This window comes from Rhinolophus ferrumequinum, unplaced genomic scaffold (genome assembly GCF_004115265.2).
Source record: "Rhinolophus ferrumequinum isolate MPI-CBG mRhiFer1 unplaced genomic scaffold, mRhiFer1_v1.p scaffold_109_arrow_ctg1, whole genome shotgun sequence".
NCBI classification, from domain to species: Eukaryota; Metazoa; Chordata; class Mammalia; order Chiroptera; family Rhinolophidae; genus Rhinolophus; species Rhinolophus ferrumequinum.
Window position 1 is genome coordinate 469432 of NW_022680364.1, and position 12200 is coordinate 481631.

The following is a 12200-nucleotide window of genomic DNA, read 5'->3' on the forward strand; positions in this document are numbered from 1 at the left end:
AACGGTTGGAGACAGCATATACATACACTTCCTTACAGCTGCCATTAGTCTTCTCTAAGATCCAGCTCATGCTTACCTTACCTAGTCCTGTGGTTGATATTGAAAGATCCTTCTCTAGTAGATTCCTTTTTTACTCTGTTTCCCCTACTTTCTTGAGACACAGTTGACATGGTATTAGTTTAAATTGTACAACATAGTGATTTGATATACAGTGGTACCTCGGTTTTCAAACATCATTGACGAACACTTCGGTTTACGAATGCCGTAAATTTTATGGATGTGTTTTTATCTAATTTTAGGTAATAAAATTCATGCTAAATTTGCAGTTTTAGGGGCTGATTTTAAAGGTCTGTAACGGATTAATCCATTTTGCATTACTTTCTGTGGGGAAACCGTGCCTCGGTTTTCAAACGTTTCAGAACTTGGACAGTCTTCCGGAACGGATTACGTTTGAAAACCGAGGTACCACTGTATGTATACATTGCAAAATGATCATCATAATAAGTTTGGTTAACGTGTATAATCTTACATTTTTTTTCTTCGGCTGAGAACTTTTAGGTTTACTCTCTTAGCAACTTTCAAATGTGCAGTACAATATTATTAACTGTAATAACCGTGCTGTGTTACATCCCCATGACTTATTTATTTTATAAATGGAAATTCTCCCCCTGCCCCAGAAAAATAAACATTTGCCTCTGGCCACCAATCTGTTCTCTGTATCTGTGAGCTTGGTTTTTATAGATTCCACATATAAGTGAGATTACACAGTATTTGTCCTTTTTTTTTTTCTGACTTATTTTACTTAGGCTAATGCCCTCAGAGTCCATCTACATTGTCACAAAATGATTGAATTTTCTTATTTTTTGTGGCTGAGTAATAATTCCATTGTACACATGCACGCGCGCGTGCACACGTTTTCTTTATCCAGTCATCTTGTCATTGGACACTTAGGTTGTTTCTATGTTTTGGATGCTATGAACATGGGGGTGCAGGTATCTTCTTGAGATAGTGATTTCACCTCCTTTGGATAAATACTCAGGAGTTGCTGGGTCCTACAATAGTTCTGTTTTAGTTTTTTTTTTTTTTTCCTTAATTGGGGAAGGGTAACAGGACTTTATTAGGGAACTCCAGGACTTTTTTCCAAGTCAAGTTGTTGTCCTTCCAGTCTTAGTTGTGGAGGGTGCAGCTCAGCTCCAGGTCCAGTTGCCGTTGCTAGTTGCAGGGGGCACAGCCCACCATCCCTTGCGGGAGTCGAACCGGCAACCTTGTGGTTGAGGGGACGCGCTCCAACCGAGTGAGCTATCTGGGAACTCAGTGGCAGCTCAGCTCAAGGTGCCGTGTTCAATCTTCGTTGCAGGGGGCGCTGCCCACCATCCCTTGCGGGAGTCAAGGAATCGAACTGGCAACCTTGTGGTTGAGAGCCTGCGCTCCTACCAACTGAGCCATCCGGCCACCCGGGAGCTGAGTGGCAGCTCATTGACTTCATTCTAGTTGCAGAGGGCGCAGCTCACTGGTCCATGTGGGAATCGAACCGGCAGTCCTGTTGCCCAGAGCTTGCGCTCTAACCAACTGAGCCAGCCGTCCACCCCTGTTTTAGTTTTTCGAGGAACCCCCCACTCTTTTCCATTGTGGCAACACCATCTAGTAGATTTTTAATCAAAACTTCATGGGAACAAGTTTTTGAGTTCGTGCATATTCATAACAGTTGATCTGCAGTCTTTTTACTTGAAAGTCAGTTTAACTAGACACAGAATCCTTAGCTTATATTTTTTCTTTGGGGTTCTTTTATATATTGTATATTCTGACTTAAAGCGTTAGTGTAAAACAGTCCGCTAACTTGATTTCCGTTTTGCTGTGATTGTCTTTTTGCCTGACTTCCCAGTTCGATTTTTACCCGTCTTCTTTGTTTTTCATTTTATATTATTAGGTTGGTGCAAAAGTAATTGTGGTTTAAAAGGTTAAAAATAATTGTAAAATCCACAATTACTTTTGCACCAACCTCATAAATTCTTTTCATCTCTCTTTTTAAAAGATTTTAGTTGTTAAAGAGCAGTCTTAGGTTTACAACAAAATTGGGGGGGAAGGTGTGGAGATTTCGCATAACCTCCCTGCACCCCCCACACAAGCCTGTCCCACTGTCAGTGTCCCCAGATGGTATATTTGTTAAACAATGGATGAACCCACACTGACACATCATTATAATCCAGAGTCCAACAGCAGACATTAGAGCCACTCCTGGTGTTGTCCATCATGTGGGTGTGGACAAGTGTGTAATGACATGTACCCACCATTCTAGTGTCACTCAGAGCAGTCTCACTGCCCTGAAACCCTCTGTGCTCCCCCTGTTCATCCCTCCCCACAACTCCTAACAACCTCTGATCTTTTCCTGTCCCCATAGTTGTGCCTTTTCCAGAATGTCATCGAGCTGGAATCATACAGTATGTGGACTTTTCTGATTTGTTTTCGCTTAGTCATGTGCATTTAAGGTTCCCCCATGTCTTTTCATGGGTTGATGGCTCATTTCTTTTTAGTGCTGAATAATATCCTGTTGTCTGGATGGACCATAGTTTATCCATTTACCTTGCAAAACATCTTGGCTGCTTCCAAGTTCTGGCAGTTATGGGTAAAATTGCAATATATTTTTTATTTTTTTTTTTACATTTTCTGCTATGTATTCATTCTTGTGTACCTTTTAGTTTGACCTCACTTCTGAAGTAATTTTTAAAATTTATAATGTTTAACTAATTTCTGAGTTTTTCCAATTCATCTTTCATGGTTTTCTTTGTGTCTTTATTCGTTTCTTTGTGTCTTTATTGGAGTACTAGTTAAAGTTTTCCTCTGTCTGGTAGACACATAATCTCAGGTGTGCTTACAATGTAAGGGAATGTTGTTATTCTCCTTTATCTGTAGCCTTTCATGTTGGTCATTTTGATGGGAAATCAGTTTTGCTGAACTTGGATCAGGGAAAACTGGTTAGAATAATTTTTCTAGATTGAGCCATGCCCAAAAGCTTCTTCCTACCTCATTTTTAATGCAGTGTTCAAAATACGGCCTTATATTTCCCATGGTTTCTTGCTTTTTCTTCACTTTTTTCTCCACTGCTTTCTTCTGGAACCACCCTTTTTTTTTTGGTACCTGGTATTGTTCTTACTTTGAAGATCTTTTTGACCTGACTCCAGTAGTATTTGATGGTTTAATTGCTAACAATTTCTTTACAGTGTGGGGCTCTGCCTGGAAGGGAGCCTTGGCTTATTAAGTTAGACTGTTCATGGGGCCCATTAAGCCCCAGCCCATAAGACTTTACTACGAATTCATGAATTACTGTGGAACATCTGTAAGTGGGGTGTGTAACACCCTATCCAGGTTCAGCTGCTGTTCTCAGAATGGCCGGCTGTACTTTCTGTTATTTTATCCTCCTATACTCCGTCTCGTTAGATACTGTTACGTACCTCTGCTTTCTCCTACACAGGTGCTGATACCAGTTGGGGTTGTAGCTCTTGGATATAAACCCTCACTTGCTCAAATTTGGTGATTTAAGGGGATTTCTCAGCACTTACTTTTGTTGTTTATGTTGTCCAAGGGTGGGGTTTTTTGTTTGTTTATTGCTAACTCTTCTAATAACTGTCTGAGGTTTGGGAGAGATTGAAAACTACGTTATCTCCACCATCTTTCCAGCTCATAGCGGTCTTTTGATTTTTCTTAAAATAAAAAAAATATATAGTTGCTAAAGGCACTGGTATTTTCTGAAGTCCAAAAGCAGAGCTAAAAGCAATAAAAGTTCCTTCTAGCAGAAGCAAGTCCAAGGAACATTCTGCATGTTTGTATATAACACTAGACACACCAAAATCTCCAGCAGTGTTGGCTTCAAGCACAGGATAGTTAGAATATTAAGATTGTGTTGAAATTTAAAAAGAAATTCCATGAATGGAAGCCTCAGATCCTCAGACTTACTTGAATAATTAGGGACTAATAATAATTTCCTTATTTCCGTAACAAAGTAAGAATTTTTCTGTGTTGCAAATGTTTCTTTCACCTAATGTGATGACACCTGACTTTTGGGGTTGATAGCAGTGGTGTCCTGTTGGTTGTCACTGCACCCCTAGGAAAGAGTCTTGAGTCCTTTTTACCACTTTTAATTTTACCTTTTTTTTAAAACTGCTAGTGTTCTGTTCAAAAAAGTAGTTTGAAAGGTACTATAAGTTAAGAGAATCACTGTTGAGATTTGAATATTTCAAGTATTTAAAAATACAACTAAACTTTTTCTTTAACAAGTTCTATTTGGGGGTAGAAAGTATTTTTACAAAAAAAAGATTAGAAAGCAAAATGCATATGTGGGATTAAGTTTTATTTTTTATTTTTAATGGTTAGCTTGTCTCTCTGATTTAAAAGCTCGTGTTTATAAGTTTGATTTAATGATAATATGAAATTCCATAGATGTCTTAATTTGGGAGTTAAATAAGCACAAAAAATTTTGGTCTCAGTAAAAACATTGTATGTTCTTAGAAATTGAAGTATGTTTTGTAATGTTTAATCATAATGTAAACATGAGTCATTTTGTCATAAAAAAGAAAGTACACTAGTCAGTTTAGATGAAGATAAACATAGGCTTATATCTTAAAAGAATAGCTTCTCTTTTAGTTTAAAAGTGTAAATACTAAATTATTAGCAGATACGAATTAATCAATTTTATGGTATTTGGATAGATGTCATGAAATTGAAGCTTCGAAATATTTGATTACTTAGCATTTATATAAAACAAATATTTATGATACATTTTTATGCTTAAAATTTAGCCCTTGTGTTACAGTTTTTATTTTTATTTTTTAAAAGATTTTTATTAAAATAGAGCGAGCATACAATATTATATTACTTTCAGGTATACATCCTATTATTCAGCAATACCCACCTAGCACTATACAGAGTTGTTACATTATTGATTACATTACTTATGCTAAAGAATCGATCACGATGATGAGTCAGTCCAGCAATCATCTGACAGTGTACCATGCTATCACAATATTACTGATCTTTCCCCCCTTTTTAAATTTTTCTATTAGCTTTGACATTCAGTATTATTTTATTTAGTTTTAAGTGTACAGCATATGGTTAGAAATGTATATAATTTATGAAGTGATTCCCCTGACTTGTACCACCTGGCACTATACATAGTTAGTTATTACCATATTATTGATTATATTCCCTATACTTTATATCCCCATGACAATTTTGTAACTATCAGTTTGTATTTCTTAATCCCTTCACCTTTTTCACCCTGCCCCAACCCCCCACCCATCTATCACCCCGATGGACCTAGTGCCCATCTGCCACCATGCATAGTTAGTTCAATAGTATTCACTATATTCCTTACGTTATACCCTACATCCCCATGACTACTGTGTAACAAGCAATTTGTACTTCTTAATCCCTTCCCCTTTCATCTACCTCCAAGCCCCTCCCATCTGACAACCATCAAAATGTTCTCTGTATCTATGAGTTTGTTTCTGTTTTGTTAATTTTGTTCTTTAGATTCCACTTATAAGTGAAATCATATGACATTTGTCTTTTTTTATATTTTTAATTAAAAAATTTAAATTGCAGTTGACATACAATATTATATTAGTTTCAGGTATATAACATAGTGATTAGAGATTTATATAACTTATGAAGTGATCACCCTGATAAGTCTAGTACCCACTTGACATCATACATAGTTATTACAATATTATTGACTATATTCCCTGGGCTTTACAACGTTATTGATTACATTCCCATTATTGATACATTGAAAATTAATTTTCAAAACCCCGTGTCCATCTTGTGGTTACCGACTGTTTTCTAATCCCCTCACCTTCCGTCTTACCCTCACCTCCCCTCCCATCTAGAAACCCTCAGTTTTTCCTCTATGTCTCCAAAACTGTTTCTGATCAGTTCATTCACTTATTCTTTTCTTTAGATTCCACATATAAGTGAGATCAAATGGTATTTGTCTTTCTCTGTCTGACTTATTTCACTTAACATAATGTTCTCTAGGTCCATCCATGTTGTTGCAAATGGTAAGATTTCTTTCTTCTTTATGGCTGCGTAATACTCCATTGTATCATCAATACATCAACAAACAGCAAGTGCTGGCGAGGATGTGGAGAAAAGGGAACGCTTGTGCACTGTTGGTGGGATTGCAGATTGGTGCAGCCACTATGGAAAACAGTATGGAGGTATCTCAAAAATCTGAAAATGGAACTACCTTATGATCCAGCAATTCTACTCGTAGGTATCCAGAGAAATCCAAAACTCTAATTCAAAAATCTTTATGCACTCCTATGTTTATTACAGCACAATACACAATAGCCAAGACATTTGTCTTTTGCTCTCTGACTTACTAACAATCATATGACAAAATCAGGAACAGAAATGAAATTTACTTTCAATCCCTAAGGTTCCCACTTTAATTTATAACTCATTGTCATGTTATTTTTCTAAATGTCATCTATATTTTAACATACAGTAAAAACAAGTTATATGACTTCCTTTTTCTGTTTAATCCAGATTATTCACATCTAATTTGGATAATTACAACATCAACGTGGCATTTGAGTTTCGTTGTCAGTAATAGTTAATAAGATAATTTAAAGACATATTTTGAAGTAAGTATGGATTTTATATTAGTCTCTACCAGAATGATTGCCACGTGGGTGTCATTGGGAGATGGCATTTTATTTTTTTGATGACTGCTGTGAAAAGCAGTTGAGCCTTCATGGTTCCTTCCTGTCTTGGTAACTTTGACTTTGTGTTTCTAGAGGTGATCAGTTTGTGACTAGAGGAACATTGGATTGGTAGACTAGTCCCATTCAAGTTAATGTTTCACATTAGGGCATCAATTAATTCCATGTATTGCTTACTTGAGGGTCAAACCCCAGTTAGAAAATGTGACCTCTGACCTCTTGTGACATGTTTGGCTTTGAGATTTCTGAGTTCTGGAGTTCTTCCTGTCACTACAGATAGACATAAGACCAAACTGTAAGTCTTCTTTGTGTGTAGGTTGCAGCTAGGTATGCTTTATTTATCTGTTTATTACAATTTAATTTTATGAAACCTATAATTTTTAGGTACTGTTTACTGAAGTTATAATTTTGCTTTGTCTCTGTCAATTTCTGTTCACTCCTTAGATTTACAGGAGGAAAATGGCAATTGCCTAGATTATTAGGTTGGTGCAAAAGTAATTGCAGGTTAAAAGGTTAAAAATAATGGCAAAAACCGCAATTACTTTTGCACCAACCTAATTCTTCTTTAGAAGTAGTTACAAAAAATAACACCAGTTAATATTATACTGTATGTGTAATCCCAAGAATTCTTCACAGCATTACTAACTACATTGTCACTTCAATCTACATTAACTTATTCTTTCTTAAGTAACGTTTTATGGTAGCAGGTGGCAGGTGTACTTTTGGGGTTTTTTTTGTTTGTTTTGTTTTTTTAAAGAAAAATGTAGGGTTTTACATACCCTTTTAATTTGTTTTTAAATATTTTTAAGGTTTAAAAGCGTTTAAAGTTTGTAATTTCTAGTAGGAAAACATTATCTGAACAAATACCCTATGGCAAAGCACTGTAAAATGTTACAGCTGCATTTGGGGCAGAGGGGTAGGGATTCTCTTCAAAGCACCCCAGCTTTCTTCATGAGAAGGTCAGAGGTACACTGGTTTGTATTATTGCGACATCCACTGGGTGATCTCCATTGCTTTTCCTTCAGCCAGGGCTTTATTTGTCAGAAGGGCATTATGCTTGACCTCCAAATTTGGCTGACAATTTACTGATGAGATTCATCACCTTTGGGTTGCTCTGATATTTTGACATATTTGCCGGGTTCTGGGCCACATCCTGGAAGGCCACCATAACTTCTGGATCCTGCATGGCTGCAAGAACCTCTGGATCACTAAGAATTTCACTGAGCCCAGGCATTCCTGCCATTCCAGGCATGCCCCCTGCCATTCCAGGCATTCCTCCAGAAAAATTACCAGGCATTCCCCCAGGAAAGCCACCTGGAAAAGAGCCATACTGAGCTCCTGATTGTCGTCTGGCTTCTTCCTCCCTCTGGGCTCTCTCATGTTCTTCCCGAGCCTTCTTAACCCTTTCCATTCTTTCTTTGATCTCTCGCTCTTCACGTTTCTGCTCATACTTTCTCCGATGTTCTGCAATTTTCTGAGCCCTTGGCTGAACTTCTTTCAGCATTGCACTAGCATCTTCATCATAATCCAATTTACATGCAAGGGCAAGATCGTGGGCTGATTCTTCCCAATGGCCCAGAAGTCTATGTGCTTTCCCTCGCCACTTGTATGGCTGAGCTGAATCAGGGTTTATTTCAATAGGTCTGTCACAGTCTCAGATGGCAGCATTTGGCTTCTGTAATTTGATGAAGACACTGGCTCTCTTGGCATACAGAATGGCCAAGTGAGGATTCAGCTTGATGGCATCTGTGAACAAGTCAATGGCTCTCTGTAGGTCACCATCATTTAGGGCATCAATGGCAGCCCCTTTTTTATCATTTGCCTCATCCATCATCTCCTCGGTTATCTCTACGTTTTCATCTCCCATTTCTTGAGGTGCATCAGTGTCTGGTTCAATCACACCTTCATTGTCAATTTCTAGATCACTTTCCTCACTTGATGGTTCATCTGTCTTTATGTTTTCCTCCGCCTTCTTACTATCTGCTTTTTCTTCCTTGATATTTTCTTCTGATTTAGTGTTATGAACAGCAGGTGGTACTTTACCGCCCATGCTCTCCACCCACTCCCTCAGGAAGCGCATTTCTTCGGTGTGCAGAATGCTCGGGTCCTGCTTACACATTTTCACTAAGGCCCGAAGCTCGCTCACTTTGCGGGGGTCCATGGTCGGCAAGCGGCGGGAGGCGGCGGGCGCGGCTGAGGCTACAGCCCGATTCCAGGCCTGGGCACTAGCTCAGCGTGACCGTGTGGAAGGGGGCGGCTCTACTTTTGTTTTAATGTAACTAACAGCCTTGCAGAAGAAGTAATTGATCTGAATAACCTACTCCACAGTGTGTTTTTTCAGTACCATGTCTTACAGCATTCCTCTTGGTTGCATTGTTGTGTAGCTGTTTTCATGTGTGACGTTTCTCTGCAGTTCTGTGAAGGAAACATACATACAAGACACAGAAACGTGTAAATCACCATTAAAGAATAAAACGGTATCACGTAATAGGAGCGGTAGGGCAGAGCATGTCTCAGCCCCTTTGAGTGGGGGCAGTAAATGGCACTGCAGGCCTGACTTGGGGGGGGGTCCCTGTGGGGGAAGGGATTAGTCAGTCCTTGGAAGTTGGGTGGGGTTTGGTCAGGCAAAGAGGAGAGCCCACGCAGAGACTGCAGGATTTTAAGGGAAAGGGGATTAAGAGGAGAGGGCCAGACTAGGGGGCCTGTATATAAGCCCTGAGACTTTCATCCTGTAGCTAGAGGGGAATAGTGAATGTGTTTGGAATACGGAAATGGTAAAAGCAAATAGTCGTTTTTCCTCCCCAGTGCATTGAATGGTGCTCTTCAGTAAAGGTGTCTTGAGTTCTCCTGTTCCTCCCTCTCCTGGCCTGGGTTTTAGCCTCTGTCACCTCCTGCCTATGCTGGTTTCTGATTTGGGCTTCCGGCCTCCTGGTCTTGCTAGGCTGGATCTTCCCATCAGTGGTGTCAGAGGTGTTTTTCCGAACACCATCTTATCAGAGGCTCCATGATGGAAAGCCTTTTCCTGTTGCCCATAACGTCCAGCTTCCTGTCCAGGCGTCAGGGCCTCGCCTTTCTCTCCTGCTTCCTGTCCCACACTGCACCCCAGACGCACCGGGTGCCCCGTGTCCACACTCTCCTGGGCTCGTCTCCTGGGCAGACACTTCAAGTCACATCTCCCCACCCCTTTAAGTCAACCTAAACTTCACATTTTACCAGTTATTTTTCTAGATTTTAGGTCTGATTATGCTCTTCTTAAAATCCTCTTGATTTCCCCATTCTGCATTTGCGCAGAACCCTTCCCATTCGCTTTCCCGCCTGCCTGTGCCCACTCAACTCCATCTGATGAGAGAGTTTGCTATTGCCTGAGCACCTTACTCTTTTGGTTTTTCATGTTCTTCCTTCATCAATGGACAAAACAAACATACCCTTTCCTTTAAGATCCAACTCAGACTTCATCTCCTTTGAGAAATTGATCCATTCCACACTGTGAGCAATCCCAGTACCCTTCCTCTGTGCTCACATTCTCATATGTAGAAAATTCAGTTTCATTGTTTTTGACAGTCTCTTACAGGCTTTGAAAGACAGTTCTTCCTTTGCTGGTTGTGAGCACCTGGAGAGCAGGCCACACAGCTTCTTGGCTTTGGATCTTACTGTGAAGCATAGTGGGTTGGGACAAGGCAGTGAGGAAAAGTTTCTTAGTAAGTATGCAGTTACATTGACTGAAGCGGCTGTTTCAAGGAGGATTAGGATAATTGAGAACACAGAGTCATTTCTTTTTCTTTTTTTTCTCTGTAGTTATTGCCATTTTATTTATTTATTTATTTTTAATTTATTGGGGTGACAATTGTTAGTAAAATTCCATAGAGAATACAGGTGTACAGTTCTGTATTACATCATCTATAAATCCCATTGTGTGTTCACCACCCAGAGTCAGTTCTCCTTCCATCACCATATATTTGATCCCTCTTACCCTCATTTCCCACCCCCCACCCTCCCTTACCCTCTGGTAACCACTAAACTATTGTCTGTGTCTATGAGTTCTTGTTTCTCATTTGTTTGTCTTGTTCTTTTGTTGTTTTTGGTTTATATACCACATATCAGTGAAATCCTATGGTTCTCTGCTTTTTCTGTCTGACTTATTTCGCTTAGCATTATAATCTTAACATCCATCCATGTTGTCACAAATGTTCCTATATCATCTTTTCTTACTGCTGAATAGTATTCCATTGTGTATATATACCACAACTTCTTGATCCATTCATCTATCGAAGGACATTTTGGTTGTTTCCATGTCTTGGCCACAGTAAATAAAGCTGCAGTGAACATTGGAGCACACTTGTCTTTATGGATGTTTTCAGATTTTTTGGGGAGATACCCAGGAGAGGGATTGCTGGGTCATATGGTAATTCTATTCGTAATTTTTTGAGGAACCTCCACACTGCCTTCCATAACGGCTGTACCAGTCTGCATTCCCACCAACAGTGTATGAGGGTTCCTTTTTCTCCACAGCCTCTCCAACACTTGTTACTATTTGTCTCGTTGATGATAGCCATTCTGACTGGGGTGAGGTGATATCTCATTGTGGTTTTCATTTGCATTTCTCTGATGATTAGTGATGTTGAGCATTTTTTCATATGTCTGTTTGCCATTTGTATGTCCTCTTTGGAGAAATGTCTCTTTAGGTCCTCTGCCCATTTTTCAATTGAGTTGTTTGTTTTTTTGTTGTTGAGTTCCTTGTATATTTTGGATATTAGCCCCTTATCGGAGGCACTGTTTGCAAAAATCTTCTCCCATTCAGTTGGTGTCTCTTTATTTTGTCGATGGTTTCTTTTGCTGTGCAGAAACTTTTAAGTTTCACATAGCCCCCTTCATTTATTTTAGCTTTTACTTCCCTTGCGTTTGGAGTCAAATTCATAAAATGCTCTTTGAACCCAAGGTCCATAAGTTTAGTACCTATGTTTTCTTTTATGCAGTTTATTGTGTCAGGTCTTATGCTTAAGTCTTTGATCCATTTTGAATTAATTTTGGTACATGGTGACAGATAGCAGTCCAGTTTCATTCTTTTGCACGTGGCTTTCCAATTCTCCCAGCACCATTTATTGAAGAGGCTGTCTTTCCTCCATTGTATGTTTTTTGCTTCTTTGTCAAAAATTATCTGTCCATATTTATGTGGTTTTATTTCTGGGTTCTCAATTCTATTCCATTGGTCTGTGTGTCTGTTTTTCTGCCAATACCATGCTGTTTTGATTATTGTAGCCCTGTAGTACAAGCTAAAGTCAGGGAGGGTGATACCTCCAGTATTGTTCTTTTTTCTTAAGATTGCCTTGGCTATTCGGGGTCTTTTGTGGTTCCAAACAAATCTGATGATTTTTTGTTCTATTTCTTTAAAAAATGTCAGTGGGATTTTGATGGGGATTGCATTAAATCTGTATATTGCTTTGGGTAATATGGCCATTTTAACTATGTTGATTCTTCCAATCC

At 39.1% G+C, this 12200-nt stretch overlaps 1 protein-coding gene and 1 pseudogene across 10 annotated transcripts in view; one reads left to right on the plus strand and one right to left on the minus strand.

Moving 5' to 3' along the window:
- The window catches only part of ZMYND11 (zinc finger MYND-type containing 11), a 127554-nt gene that overhangs the window by 44903 nt on the left and 70451 nt on the right, over window positions 1-12200 (plus strand). The gene's annotated exons all lie outside the window — the stretch shown is intronic.
- On the minus strand, window positions 7643-8880 carry LOC117019945 (hsc70-interacting protein-like; annotated as a pseudogene).